The sequence below is a fragment of the Kogia breviceps genome, chromosome 2, assembly GCF_026419965.1.
Source record: "Kogia breviceps isolate mKogBre1 chromosome 2, mKogBre1 haplotype 1, whole genome shotgun sequence".
Taxonomy (NCBI): Eukaryota; Metazoa; Chordata; class Mammalia; order Artiodactyla; family Physeteridae; genus Kogia; species Kogia breviceps.
Window position 1 is genome coordinate 7,885,644 of NC_081311.1, and position 13,922 is coordinate 7,899,565.

Consider the following 13,922-nt stretch of genomic DNA (forward strand, 5'->3'; position numbering starts at 1 on the left):
GCCAGGGAGGAGGTTGGCGTCAGAGAAGAAAGAGACGTGGATGGCCGCTTAGCTCCACTGGACGTGCCCGATGTCTCCATTTACTGACATGTCCGGTTCTGTGCTCAGAGCGTCACGTGAGTGTGCTCAGTAAGTCCTGATGGCGGCCCGGCGAGAGAGGCTCGGTCATTGTCCTCTTTTCATAGACAGAGAACAGAGGCTGAACTGGTTCCCCACGTTGTTCAGCTGGTAGGTGGTGGAGCTGAGATGTGATGGCGGCCGTCTGCGTGCAGAACCTGGGCTCTTAACTAAGATATTCCACTACCTTCCTGCACAAGGGAGATGCCTCTGTTGCTTTATCTGCTCTGCTGAGATCTCCCTTCCTTCAGGGCCCTGCCCTCAATTGGCTGCGCTGTTTCATGAACCCTCCCTGTCCTGTCGTGACCCTGGGCCTCACCCTGGGTGCAGGGGGTCATTCCCTCTCATCAGCCCCCGTGACTGATTGCATCAGCTTCACCAGTATCTCTGCTTCCCCAGAGGTGGCTGTGGTCTGTGTTCCGCCACCACTCCCAGCCCGGTGCCGGCCCCAAGGCTATGCCTTCCTTCCTGTGTGAACCCAAGTGATGTCAGTGAGAGGTGGGAGGGTGGGGTGGGGTTCGGGGGCTGATCTCCCTTTAGCCCAAAGGGTAACTTCCTGATTAGAGTCCAGGAAGGAGAAGAATGCTTTCCCCAAGTCCTGCTCGAAAACTCCTCTTAGTAAGCACATCCACGATTATAAAAGAAAACACACTGCCATAGTCACTCTGGGCTGGGCACTTTTGCATGCAGTATCTCTCATTACCTTCACATCAGCCCACGAGGTAGGTTCCCTGTCTCATACCTTATAATCCCCAGTTTACAGATGACAAAATTGAGACCGAAAAGGTGAGGGTCCCCCCGCATCAGAGCCAGCACGCAAACCCGGGTCCTTTCCGCTCCCAGACTCGTACTCTGAACTCCCTCGGTCAGCTGCGTTCTAGACGAAGGCTGTTACAGCTACAGCGGACCTCACCGTGAGCGACCCCGACAAACGTCAGGGCTGAGCAGACAGCCACTTGGGGGCCCCACGCAGCTCCGTCCTCTTCAGCAGTGCACCGCGCTGGAGGCAGCTGCTCAGAACATGGAAAGGTGATGGAGGCCCAAGTGAGGTGACCACTTGGATGTTGGTCAGTGGTTTTATGCTGTGGGCATACTGGGCTAAAGCAAAAAGGCCTTTTGTCAGAGCTGTCTGGAGGGAGAGGGAAACAAGCCATAAGATAGAGCTGGGGGCTTCCCTGGTGGCGCAGTGGTTGAGAGTCCGCCTGCCGATGCAGGGGACACGGGTTCGTGCCCCGGTCCGGGAGGATCCCACGTGCCGCGGAGCGGCTGGGCCCGTGAGCCATGGCCGCTGAGCCTGCGCGTCCGGAGCCTGTGCCCCGCAACGGGAGAGGCCACAACAGTGAGAGGCCCGCGTACCACTAAAAAAAAAAAAAAAAAAAAAATAGAGCTGGCACCAAGGAAGGGGCTGAAACCCTGCCATCACCCCGCATGGGATCCCCCTTAGTGGCACGGCCCCTCCAGCCCTCCTGGATGCGGGAGCTTTCGTGTGGGCTCCCCCACCGCCGGCTGTCTCCCTGGGAGCCTTAGACTCAACCAGGAAAGGAGGAATTTACCCTCTAACCTAGAGCTCCCCTTTCTCAGGGAGCCTGCTGCTCGGGTTTTACTTTGAATAAGAATGCAAGATTATGGAAGCAATGAAATGGATGTTAGTTAAAGAGCAGCCCGAGTTGTGGAGGGAGATCTGGGAGGCTCCTCACAGGACAGGTGCGGGTGGGAGATGGGCTGACAGATGCCAAGCACCGATGGCATCTGCTCACTTGCTTTGAGCCTGGCTGTCTCAGGGCCACCCCGAGCCCAGAAGCCCAGAAGCCCGGTGGGGCAAGGGGCCTGAGGGAGCCTGGAGGCCGGGCCTTGACCTGCCCAGCCTGGCCCACTGCACCCACTCCCACCCCAGCTTCTGAGACAAGCTGCAGTCATCGGCCTACAGTTCCACCCTATTGTCCTAAATCAAAAACCAAAACGAAGGGCTTCCCTGGTGGCGCAGTGGTTAAGAATCTGCCTGCCAATGCAGGGGACATGGGTTCGAGCCCTGGTCCGGGAAGCTCCCACGTGCCACGGAGCAACTAAGCCCGCGTGCCACAACTACTGAGCCGTCGCTCCTGGAGCCCGTGCTCCTCAACAAGAGAAGCCCCTGCAATGAGAAGCCCGTGCACTGCAGCGAAGACCTGAGGCAGCCAAAAATAAATAAATAAAATAAATAAATTAAAAAAAAAAAACAACCAAAACCAAAATGAAGAATGAGGCAGTGGCAGAAAGAGAGCAGGCTCTGTTTGTTGAGTGTCTGCTGGCACCGGGAACTGTGGTAGGTACTTTATCATTTCATTCAATCTCTTTGGTTTCCGTCGGGACACATATTAATGGAAACGAATATGAAGCATTGGGTCCCTGCCCTGGACCAATACACAGTCACACATGTTGTTTCATTTCTCCATCACAACAGCTTCCTGTGGTCAGAGACACAAACTCAGACTCAGGGAGGTCAAGTCCCCAGAGCCAATACCTGGCAGAACAGCAGTTCCCACATGGCTGCCTCCAAAATCCACACTGTCAAACCTCTGTCTTGGCTTGGTTCCCCCCCGTGCTGTTGGGACAGGCCCCAGGTTAAGAGTGAAGCCCCCGTGTGGGGGGCCCAGGGAAGGAGAGTGAGCATATCTGGTGCCTCAGGGAAAAGATAGAGATCAGACAGGATGGCCAGCTTCTAGGGATGGAGAAGGGGTCCCCAGACTCCAGGGGAGGGAAGGCAGAACCCAGTGTCCTCATGGCTACAGGCTCTCTCACCTTCTGGGCCTAGAATGGAGGCCTATGTGTGTAAGGGCAGAGTCACCGTTGATCACTGCCATTGGCTCTGACCCAGGCTGAAAGAGGCACGGACGGCATGGCGGATTTGGGTCAACAAAGCCTTGGAGGCCAAGATTGAGTGCATAGCTGTGCTCGGAAGCATTCCATGGCTGCTGGTGTTTACTTGTCTGTCTTCTGTGTCAGCAAAGGACCCCAAAGGAGATGGGTTTCCCTTGGCTCAGGAGAGATTTGGGTTAGACACAAGGGTAGTATAGTCAGCCTCTAGAAAAAGTGACTGATTTCTAGAAACCTGCTGTGCTGAGTCCACCATCTGAACGACACATATCATGCAGTGGAAGCATGTGGACACCCAAGCAGAACTCAGATCCCAGCGGACAGTGAGCAGTTGTGTAATCTCAGGCAAGCTGGGTAACCTCTCTGAGCTTCAGTTACTAAGCTTCAGTTTCCTTGAGTGCATGACAGGCAAGCTGATATGCCTTCCCGAGTTATCATGCAGTGCCCTTAGCACAGAGTCTGTTGTGGAGCATACAGGGTGTGGTAGCCACTGGCACTATGGCCAAGTCAGAAAGTGAGGACCTGGTGATAAGTCATACGTGAGGAGAGAAAGCTCTGGAGGCAGCTTAGACAAAACTTTTCCCGTCTGTAGATTGGAGTGAGTGGAAGAGGGCTTGACTACATCGTTTGGATCTCTTATGCTCTTCTCAGCTCCACCAGTGTCAGATTCTGGGATTTATAAGACCTGAGTCAGTAAGTCATGGAAAGATAACGTCTCCACATGATGGAGAAATTGATGAGGGTCCCAGGTAGACCAGTTGGCTAGTTGCTCAGTCAGCCCCAAGAGTTACAGCCTTTGGCTGTTTGTGCACTTCTCCTCCTGCAGCCGCACCGATGGCTGGCGTCCTCCTCTTCCCCACCCCTGGATGATGAGAGACCGTCTGATGGGCAGAACCCACTTCCTCCCATCAGAGAGCTTTCAAGTTGTCTGTATCAACAGGGAAGTCACGAATGGGAAAGTGATGGTGATTCTGATGAAACGAGGTCTGATTTCTTCTTGACTGTAGCCACCAGCACCTCCGTCCCCACTCTGCACAACTCCTAATTGCTTTCTCTGGCCCAAGGGTCTTGGGAATTTACAGCTTTGGAACCAGTCCCTGCTTCAACACAGCCAATATCTGCTGTCTCTGTCTGATGTGGACATCTTTGAGCAAGGATCAAAATAGCCTTGGAGTTTGGGGTGAAGGGCATAGGCTCTGGAAGAGATCTCTTTTTGGTTATTTTCCCTCTGGAAATGGAGAAGACAAAATATATTTTAAAATAGTCTCCAACAAACAAACAAACAAACAAGCCAACCAAACAGTCTCAGCCTAGGTTTGGTCATGGTTTATTACTAATTCTCATGAACGATAGAAAAAGAATATTGTCACTTTTTCTTTCGTACTCTTAATATGGCTCTTAAGTAAATGTGGATTCTATCATAATTTATGCTGCTTGGATTATGCAAGAATATCTTACCTTGGATTAAGGGAACACTTTAAACCAACTCTCACCTCTCCTCTCCTCAAAAATCATCGCTGCCTCCCCACCCCCACAGAGAAAGTCCAGGCTCCTCAGAGCCATGTAGACTGGATTGACCACTCCTTCAGGCTCCCATCTTCTCACTGTCTTCCATGGATGGAGGTGGAATGCTCCCTTATCTTTCCACCTGACAAAATCTATCAATTTTTCCGCCTTTAAAAAAAAATCGAGATACAGTTAATTTACAATGTTGTGTTAGTTTCAAGTGTACAGCAAAGTGATTCAATTTATACATACATGATATATATTCTTTTTCAGATTCTTTTCCATTATAGGTTATTATAAGATACGGAGTAGAGTTCCCTGTGCTATACAGTAGGTCTTTGTTGCTTACCTGTTTTATATATACTAGTGTGTTTATATTAATCCCAAGCTCCTGATTTATCTCCCCCCTCCCCACCGCTATCCCTAATGGTAACCATAAGTTTGTTTTCTATGCCTGTGAGTCTGTTTTGTAAATAAGTTCATTTGTATCATTTTTTTGTTAGATTCTACAAACAAGTGATATTATATATTTGTCTTTCTCTGCTGACTTACTTCACTTAAAATGATAATCTCTAGGTCTATGCATGTTGCTGCAGATGGCATTATTTCATTCTTTTTTATGGCTGAGTAATATTATAATAATTCTATACATAATATTCTACATGTATACATATGTATATACATATATAATAGAATATATATATATACATATATAAATATACATATATATACACCACATCGTCTGCATTCATTCACCTGTCAATGGACATTTAGGTTGCTTCCATGTCTTGGCTATTGTAAATAGTGCTGCTATGAATATTGGGGTGCACATCTCTTTTCAAGTGAAAATCTATCCATTCTTGAAGGCCTGGCCCAAACGCTCCCCTGCACACAATATCCTGGTCCTTCCATCCCACCACACTTGGCTAAAACCTCCCCCTCCTTGGCATTTGTATCCTTCCCTGGGCACTGTGGGTCGGCGAGCACACGTCTGTCTTTTTTCCCCACCTTCTCCCAGACTTGAAGCCATGGAGAGCAGTGTCCCGGGTGGGTCATCCCGTGCCTGTCCCCATTAGATAAGGGACAGTTGGCTTACCCACCATGAGTCTCCTAGGGAACTCCGTCACCAGTTCCACCCTTAGACCTGTGCAAGTGGGGTCCCTGCCCAGATCCAGAGCTTTGGAGTGCTTTGCTCAAAAAATTTTTAATCTCTCTTCAGTGCTTGGAACAGCTGGGGCCCGTAGGGCTGTCTGGAGCCCCAAACCTGGAGTCCCATTTCTTTCCTCTGAGGGTCTCTCCAACCCCCTACCCTCTGCCTCTCCCCAATCACACACTTGTCGACTGGACCAGATGCCTCCAGGAGCTCTGAGACCCCCACATATGGGTTTGCCTGGGAACTCTGGGGCTCCAGTTCCAGGAAGGCAACTTGGCAAGGGGATTGTTCCCATTAGCCGCTATGGTTTTTTTTTTTTTCTAGCTTTATTGAGATATAATTGACATATAACATTGTGTAAGTTTAAGGTGTACAATGCACTGATTTTTGAAATGTTTGTATTTTGCAGAATGATTACTACCACAGCACTAGCTCATACCTCCATTCTGTCACATAATTACCATTTCCTTTTTTGCCGTGAGAACATTCAAGCTCTACTCTCTCAGCACTTTTCAAGTATTAATACAGTATTATTAAATAGAATCACCATGCTGTGTATTAGGACAAACTTTCTAACTGGAAGTTTGTAGCCTTTGACTAACATCTCCCTATTGCTCGAGCCCCTGGCCACCACCGATCTGTTCTGTTTCTATGAATTCCTTTTAGCTTCTGTTTCCATGAGCCTTTTTAGAGTCGACATATAAGTGATATCATAGTTTCTTTGTCTGATTTATTTCACTTAGTATAATGCCCTCAAGTTCTATCCATATTGCTGCAAGTAGCAGGATTTCGTTGTTTCTCCTGGCTGAACAATATTCAATATGGTATATATATACACCACATCTTCTTTATCCATTCATCCGTTGACAGTGGATGTTTCCATATCTTTTTTTTTTTTTTTTGCGGTATGCGGGCCTCTCACTGTTGTGGCCTCTCCCGTTGCGGAGCACAGGCTCCGGACGCGCAGGCCCAGCGGCCATGGCTCACGGGCCCAGCCGCTCCGCGGCACGTGGGATCCTCCCGGACCAGGGCACGAACCTGTGTCCCCTGCATCGGCAGGCGGATTCTCAACCACTGCGCCACCAGGGAAGCCCTGTTTCCATATCTTGGAATGATGAATGGATGGGTTGTTTCCGTATCTTGGCTATTGCTAGTAATGCCTCAGTGAATATGCCAGGGCAGATCTCTCTTCAAGATCTTGTTTTCATGTCTTTTGGGTATATACTTGGAAGTGGGATTGATGGATCAATGGTAGCTCTATTTTAAGATTTTTTGTGGAAGCTCCATGCTATGTTTTCCAGAGTGGCTGCACTAACTGACACTGCCACCAACAGCGCCCAAGTGTTCCCTTTTCTCCATATCTTCACCAATAGTTTACATAGACGGAAGCCTGAAAACAATATTTGCCCGGGGCCCCATACCCTAGGACAGCCCTGTCTGTAACTTGAGGTGTCCCTTCCTCGGGTTCTAAAATGAGACCCCCTTGCTGCTGCCCAGACCCATCCAATCAGCAGATCCCCTAGCCTTGGTGCATTGACAGGGCGGGAGCAGTCCTCTGCGAGCTTGGCCCACAAATGGGACCAACATTATAGAAACTTGGGAGATCCCCAGCAGGGCCCCCAAACTGACATGCTCCGAAAAACACAAACTATAATCTCCTCCCAAGAGTGGCCAGGTCTGCAGGAGAAACATGATTGCCTCTTGTGCCTGACTTTCCCTGCCCAGGGTTTACTGCGACCCCATCACAATTCTCAGACGTTACAATATTCCAGGTGACGTTTTGATTTCACAAATCATTTACCCACAAGAAATGAATACATTCATTAACCTTGTAGGACTCCTGGAGGGAATTTTTTTTTTTTTTTTAAGATAAGAAAGAGCCAAGAATACGGCTAATATTTAAATAGATTTCTTTCCCATTCTCATCTGCTGGTAGGACAAGCTGATCCAATCTTTCTGGAGGGCAATTTGGCAACACTTACTGAAGCCTTTAAAATGTACTTATCCTCTGACCCAACGATTTTACTCCTAGGAATTTACCAGAAAAAGAATCCAAGATGTGTTCCGAGATAGACCTATGAGGACACTGTTCAAGTGTGGTTTAGAATAGTGAGACAGTTTTAAAAAATAAACTGAAAACCAGCAATTGGGAGTGGGTGATATAAATTCTGAGCATGCGTACAATGGAGCCCTAGCCAGTCACTGAAAATGATTTTGCAAGAGAACAATGACTAATACAGAAAAAATGTTTATGGTGCATTTTATGTTTCTGTAAAGAGACAAAACAGAACAGGCAATAGTATCTCAGTTTTGTTTTTTAAAAAATCTGTGTCTGGATACGTATGAAAAAAAGATCGGAAAGCTATATATCAAAATATAACAGTGAGGATTATGTTTCCTTACCTTAATTATAATATTTCAATAATTACTATGTATTACACATGAATGTTTTTGAAAGTAGTGAAAAATTATGCTCCTGATTACTTTAGCGCTTTCCCATAGGCAAGCCCATCTGAACTGCCTCTTTGGTGAGACTGCTAGAAAACTCAACAGTTACTGGGGCTGCTGGATACACATCTCCCTCCCAGGGCCTGTAGGGGTGAAGCAAGATGCGGGACTCGATGCCTGCCTCCAGGAACGTGAACTCTAGAATGGGAGCTGGAGCCTTCCAGGAGGAAGCCTGGGTCCGTTCACAGTGGTGTGGGAAGCGGATTGGGAAGGGGCTCCTGCAGAACTGGGCAGGTCAAGGCCACTGCGTGTGGCCTTTGACTGATGGATGGAGTCTCAAAGCACAGCTGTGGGAAAGTGTCTCCCCAGGGAGTGATGAGCGAGAGCCTTTCAGCTCTGCAGTGGCCGCCCCTTCTGGCGGGTCCCCCCCTTTAGCGTGACTCACACGGAGCCCGTCCTGGGGCAGCAACGCCTCGTGAAACACGCTGACTTTAGGTCTTGGGCCGAGACCCCTTCATCCCAGGGAAAGCAGGTCCCGTCCGGGCTTAGAAGCACAGAAACTCCCATCCCTGCGAGTTTCTCCAGCCTTCCTGCCACATGTGGTTGGCTACCTCCAGACTTAGCTGAGTGTGAGAAAATTGTTCTCTATTTTCTAAGCCACTGTTGGTTGGATTTCTCTTTTACTTGCAGCTGAATTCACATCGAAGCCATAGCATCACTTACTGGCTGCCTGGCTTGGATCCAGTTACTGCACCATCCGAATTCAGCTTTCCTCTCTGTAAAATAGAAACAAGTTCCCTGGTTATGGTGAGGATTAAATAACACAAATACATAAAGAGCTCAGCACACAGTAGGTGCTCAGTAAATGTTCCTTATTCCCTGCACACTATCATGGAGATGTCGTTCTGGGAGAGTGTGGGGGGAGTTTGCAGGGAATCCATGGCAGATGGTGTCTCCCAGAGCAGACAGGACCTTCCTGCTCTGTTGCCCACCCAGGTACCACAGCTGTTGGCACCCGACTCTCCCCTTCGGCCCTGCGTGGGGAGAACTGTTCTGGGCTAGTGTGCGCCCCCCACCGCCCCCTGCTCAGACTGCTGGACCAGGAGTGCAGACGCTGGGCGAATCTACCGTGCTTCTCACCACCAAGCAGACTTCTGGCTCAGAGATAGGAATAAAAATGTAATGCCTGAGACTTACACCCCCCTGCCCTTTGACAGCATCCTGCCCACGGGTTATCGGAGAGGACGTGCTCTCGGTGACAGGATGTTTGTTTCACTTCCTCTGACAGTCACTGCAGACTAAAGCCATGAACCAGTAGCCCGTTTCCTCCTCTCACTGCAGAGAAAGGCTCCCGATCCGTTGTGGGAGCTGGAGCGCTGAGCTCAGAGGGCACAGCCAGAGCAAACTCATCTTTGCTCTGCTTCTGCAGGCATTGGGGCTTTGGAGTTGATAAAGTGAGAAAACTCAGACCTGGAGACGGGCAGGAAGCAGACGTAGGGAGATGGGTTGTCTGTCTCCACTGCCCTCTCTGCTGTGGCTGGAGCAGCGGACCTGCATTCACACTCTGCTGGGGGGTGGGCAACTTGGCTACCGCCTCCAGCCCGCCTTGTAGCTGTATCCCGGTGCCGCTTCAGGCGTGAACAGAAGTCATCAGGGGCCCTCTTCCAAGGGGCATGTAGGCACCTGCGCACAAGCCCACGCGGGCCAGGCCCTCCCAGAGGCGACAGAGCAAAGTGAAACTGACTCTGCAGTCAGATGGTCTGCGTGGGGATGGGTTTGCATCTCAACCCCAGCACTTACTGGCCGGTGGCTTTTTGAATGAATTCACCTCTCTGGGCCTCAGTTTCCTCATCTGTAAAATGGGGATAATAAATGCATCCACCCCAGAAGGTTGTCGTGAGATGGTGCTCGCAGGAAGACTGCCGCTGTGATTAGATGATGGTGCCCTTTGACACGAGCGAGGCCCCCATGAAGACGGGGCTGACTCTGCCCGCATGCACTGGAAGGGGGCGCTGAAGATCAGGCGTCCCTGGGGTAGAGGGTGGGCTCTGGGAGAGCACACTAAGTGCAGGAAAACTAGAGGAAAAGGCAGGAGCAAGCCAGGAGAATGTTCAAGCTGAGCTGCCCGGGTGGGTAGCTGTGGCGGGGTGGAGGGCAGAGGATGTCAGGCTGGATGGAGGAGCCAGTGGCCTGGGTCAAGGGGGTACTATGCGTCACCAAGGCTTTGGCCCTCAATCTGTGGGGAGAGGAGGGAAGGCAGACACACGTCCCCGGACCAACCTGGAGGATGCCCTTACCAGCATCCCCCAGTCCTGGGATCCCCTGCCATGGGAATGACTCACCCAGGCCTCCCAGGCAGGCTCTGGAAAGATTCTTAGGTTGATTCAGGCCACCTGAGACAAGGACCTCCCCATGGGTGGGGCGGGGAGTGGAGAGAAAACACAGACTCCGGACATTGAGGGGAGACAAGGACTTCCCGGGCCTGGGGGAGGGCTCTGGGGCCCCCTGGGCTCTGGGAGTAGCAGAGGCATTCTTGGTTGTCCGGGCAGTGGAAGGGCTCTCTGCTTCTCTAGGGCCAGAAAGGCTTCCACAAGAGGGGGAAGCACAGGAGAAACTGGAATGAAATCCAAAGTGACGGCTGCAAACTTGAGGCTCGTTGGCAGGGTCCCCTCCCGGGAAGCATCTCTCAGCTGCCACGAATGCCGCCGCTGTAAGCCAGAGCTGCAACACCAGCCCGGCCCTGCCTTCTGCCCCCACGGGCACAAGTCTTACCTGAAAAGCTCAGATCAATACATTTCTTTCTGTCCCACCACCTGCCCTGCCAGGTACAGGCCCCAGCTGAGACCTGGCTTTTTCCTTACCTGTGGGGATGCTCTCAATACAGTTTGCATGGAGGCAGTCCCTCAAGCCCAATTTTCATTCCAACTTCTCCTTGGTGGCCTCCAAATAACAGATTACTGGGCTTGCTTGAAGAGGTTGGAATGGTAAGTCTCTTTGTCTGTGCCCTGTAAACAGATTGCTGGAGTGGCCTTCCTGTGACCACAGCAGTGCCAGGACAGGGTGACAGCCTTGCTCAGCCGAGGAACCAGGGACCGGAGACCCCAGCTCCATTTCCCCTGGACCATTAATGAGTCTGGGTGTGTATTTTTGGAAACAGTAATGAAGGCTTTTCAGCAAATGAGGGGCTGGACGAAATATATTGCTGTTACCACATATCTGCGGTTGGTTTGTTTTTATTTTTAAAATAACTACGTTGTTGAATTCAACCATCTCTAACAATGAAAGTGAGTAGATTCTAGTGGATCTGGAGTTTGTGGTCTGGAGCAATGGGCGGAATCTAGGGTGAGGTTTGGGGGAGTGAGATGTTGGGGTCCAGACTAAGAGGAGGGGAGAACGCAGGCCGGGCCCTCACCGTCTCTTCCCCAGATCTTTGTGGCTACCCTTCCAGCTCTGGGCCCACCTCTCTCTGATCCAGCTTCTACCGATGGCTGGAGGATCCGGTGAGAGAGCAAGTCTATCCCTGCCGCTAAAATCTTTCCATGGTTCCCTGTTGCCAACTGGAAAATGTCCAAACCCATTAGTCAGGCTCCAAAGGAACTTTAATGACGTAGCCTCAACTGTCTCCCTGAGCCCCATCCCCATAACCTTCCGCGCGCCGCCCTGCTCTCAAGTCACCCTGAACCCCAGATACTTGCATCCTGCCTGCTATTTGCGCATGGCACTTCCTCTCCTGGAAACCTTTCCCCAGGATTCACCTGGAAACCTTTACTCATCACTAAGACTCAGGTTAAAATCATCTCCCAGGGCGGTCCTCCCTGAACGTCCTGGGGTGGTACACCCATCTGTCCTCACTGCACAGATTTTTGTGGCTGGTTTCCAAGGGTGTCTGTCTCCCCTGTCTGGGCTTGGCACAAAGCCAAATCAACAAATACTTCCCGAGAGAACGGGGATGTGATTCCCAGGGCAGATGGCATCCAATCCTCCTTAGCAGGGAGGGGCCAGAGAAGGTATCTCTAAGGCTGCTGGACTTTCTCAGGCGCCTCCAAGGCCTGCTGAGGTGTTGCTGCTCCTGTGTTTGAGACGCTGCACCAGGAAGTCGGGAAGCCTGCCCACCCAGCCCAGCTCCCCTGCTCTGGGCTCTGAGATGAGGGAGGGGCCGGGCCTTTCCCAGCCCTGACTTTCTTCTTCCACTGGCTGTGATCAACAGCAGGGACACCTGTTCCCCTCTGATAAAAGGACAGGTCAGTTTACAGCTCCTTGTGGAGTAGCTGTGATGACATTTAGAAAAGCAGGCCCGTCAGAGGGGCCGCCAACACAAGGACATGAAAGAGACGTGTTGTGTGAATGCGTTTGCATACAAGCGGCTATAATTTATCCCCTCGGGAGAGTGGGATGTCGCGAGTCTGACAGGTGTTCAACCGCTGGTGTAAGAAGGGGGGAAAAAAGCTGCCTGGGCTTCAAAAGCAACACTTCCTCAGCGGAAAGGGCGTGAGAACAACTTGACGAGGTAGAGGGTGCAGAGTTCTGAGCTGCATGGGTGGTCCAGACAAAACTGTCCTCTGGAAGACCAGGAAGCGCCCGGATAATGGCTCTGAAAGCATCAGAGAAAGAGGACCCCAGGCCGGCAGGGGAGATCCTCTTAGTTCCTGGCATGGTGACCTTTTATGTTCACTGCAAAGGTGTGTGTGTGTGTGTGTGTGTGTGTGTGTGTGTGTGTGTGTGTGTGATCTGAGTGTCTGTCAGACTTTGTATGAGCTTGGATGTTGCATCAGCCAGCGATTGCCAAAATGATGCTGTGTAACAAACCCCTCCAAAGGTCAATATCTTAAAATGACAGTTACTCATGGCCTTCGGGTCAGCTGCAATTCAGCTGGGCTGCCTTGGACTTTCGGCTCCTGGGTCTGGGCTTCAGGGTCCAGGCTGCAGTGTGGGGCAAGGTGTGCCCTCCTCTCATGAATCCTACTTGGACTAGGGTCACCAGGGCAAGTGGTCTGCTGTATGTGTTGCATCCTGGGGCCCAGGCTGAAGGGGCAGTGGTTCCTGGAACGTGTTCTTCTCTTGACAGATCTCCATAGACAGAGAGCAGACCCCTCTGTGCTAGCACGCCCAGGCTCCAGGCTGTCTGGGTCCGGGTGCAACACCCATTGGGCCAAAGAGAGTGTCATGGCCAAGCCCCAGGTCAAAGGTCAGGGAAGTGTAGCCTGTTGGGCACGAGGCCGCCCCATAGTGGAGAACTGGGCCCAGTGATTCAATCTACCACTCGTCGCTTACATGTGGGGATTTGAGGGACGTGAGGGTCTTGAGGGTGATTGTACATTGTCACGTATCTCCATGGGTGTGGAACCACTCTGCGTGTGCATTTATGGGCTTTGCTCAATGATCGATACATTCCCAGGTGAGGATCAAAAAACGATTTTAGCGAGAGGCTGATAGGGGGTCACATGAGGAAATGCGGAGGGTTGCAGGACTATTGGTGCTGCTTGAATTTCAGTTCAAAGTTATACCATCTGTCCCTGGTGTAGCAATCATAAACTATACAGAGCCACCCTATGCACCATCACCTTTAGGGTATGGGATTTGGGGTCCTATCTGCAGCTCCTAAGAGGGGTGGGCACAGACAAAGAGACTCACCATTCCAACCTCTTCAAGCAAGCCCAGTAATCTGTTATTTGGAGGCCACCAAGGAGAAGTTGGAATGAAAATTGGGCTTGAGGGACTGCCTCCATGCAAACTGTATTGAGAGCATCCCCACAGGTAAGGAAAAAGCCAGGTCTCAGCTGGGGCCTGTACCTGGCAGGGCAGGTGGTGGGACAGAAAGAAATGTATTGATCTGAGCTTTTCAGGT